Source organism: Trachemys scripta, chromosome 16 (genome assembly GCF_013100865.1).
Source record: "Trachemys scripta elegans isolate TJP31775 chromosome 16, CAS_Tse_1.0, whole genome shotgun sequence".
Taxonomy (NCBI): Eukaryota; Metazoa; Chordata; order Testudines; family Emydidae; genus Trachemys; species Trachemys scripta.
In genome coordinates this window covers 8,806,490-8,807,194 of record NC_048313.1, presented here as the reverse complement: position 1 = coordinate 8,807,194, position 705 = coordinate 8,806,490, and positions in this window count along the sequence as shown.

Below are 705 nucleotides of genomic sequence, written 5' to 3'. Positions count from 1 at the left end.
GGCTCTGAACTGCCAGGCCCGGAGGTGCCGGGCTCTGAACCGCCAGGCCCGGAGGTGCCGGGGCTCTGAACCGCCAGGCCAAGAGGTGCCGGGCTCTGAACCGCCAGGCCCGGAGGTGCCGGGCTCTGAACCGCCAGGCCCGGAGGTGCCGGGGCTCTGAACCGCCAGGCCAAGAGGTGCTGGGGCTCTGAACTGCCAGGCCCGGAGGTGCCGGCGCTCAGCTCTGGCACAAATTAAGCACTGCTTCAATCTAGCTAGCTCAGATACCAGAGCGGTGAGGCCAGACCAGCCTCTGTGGCAGTGCAGGCAGTACGAGGCCATCTGGAACCTGGGGAATTAGCCCACCCTGAATGCCCTGGGACCTGAGTTAGCGCTAGCTCAGGTATGGCTCCTTCAGCTGCATCACATCCATGCTGGCAGCGTATTAACTGCTGGGATGTTCTGGTGGGAGCCCCAGGCTAAGGCTGCCACTTGGTTTCTGAGTCAGGTGTGCGGGAATCAACAGTGACAAGCGGTTTTTCCCCTGCCGGGATGGATGGATAGAAGGCTGTGTATGGGGATGGGATCCTTGGCTAGAGGGGCGGGTATAGGGAGGGATGGATGGATAGATGGAGGGAGGGGTGTGTGTGTATGGATGGATGGCTAGATAGATGGGTGGATATAGGGATGGATAGACAGACAGATGAGTATGGGAATGGATGGATG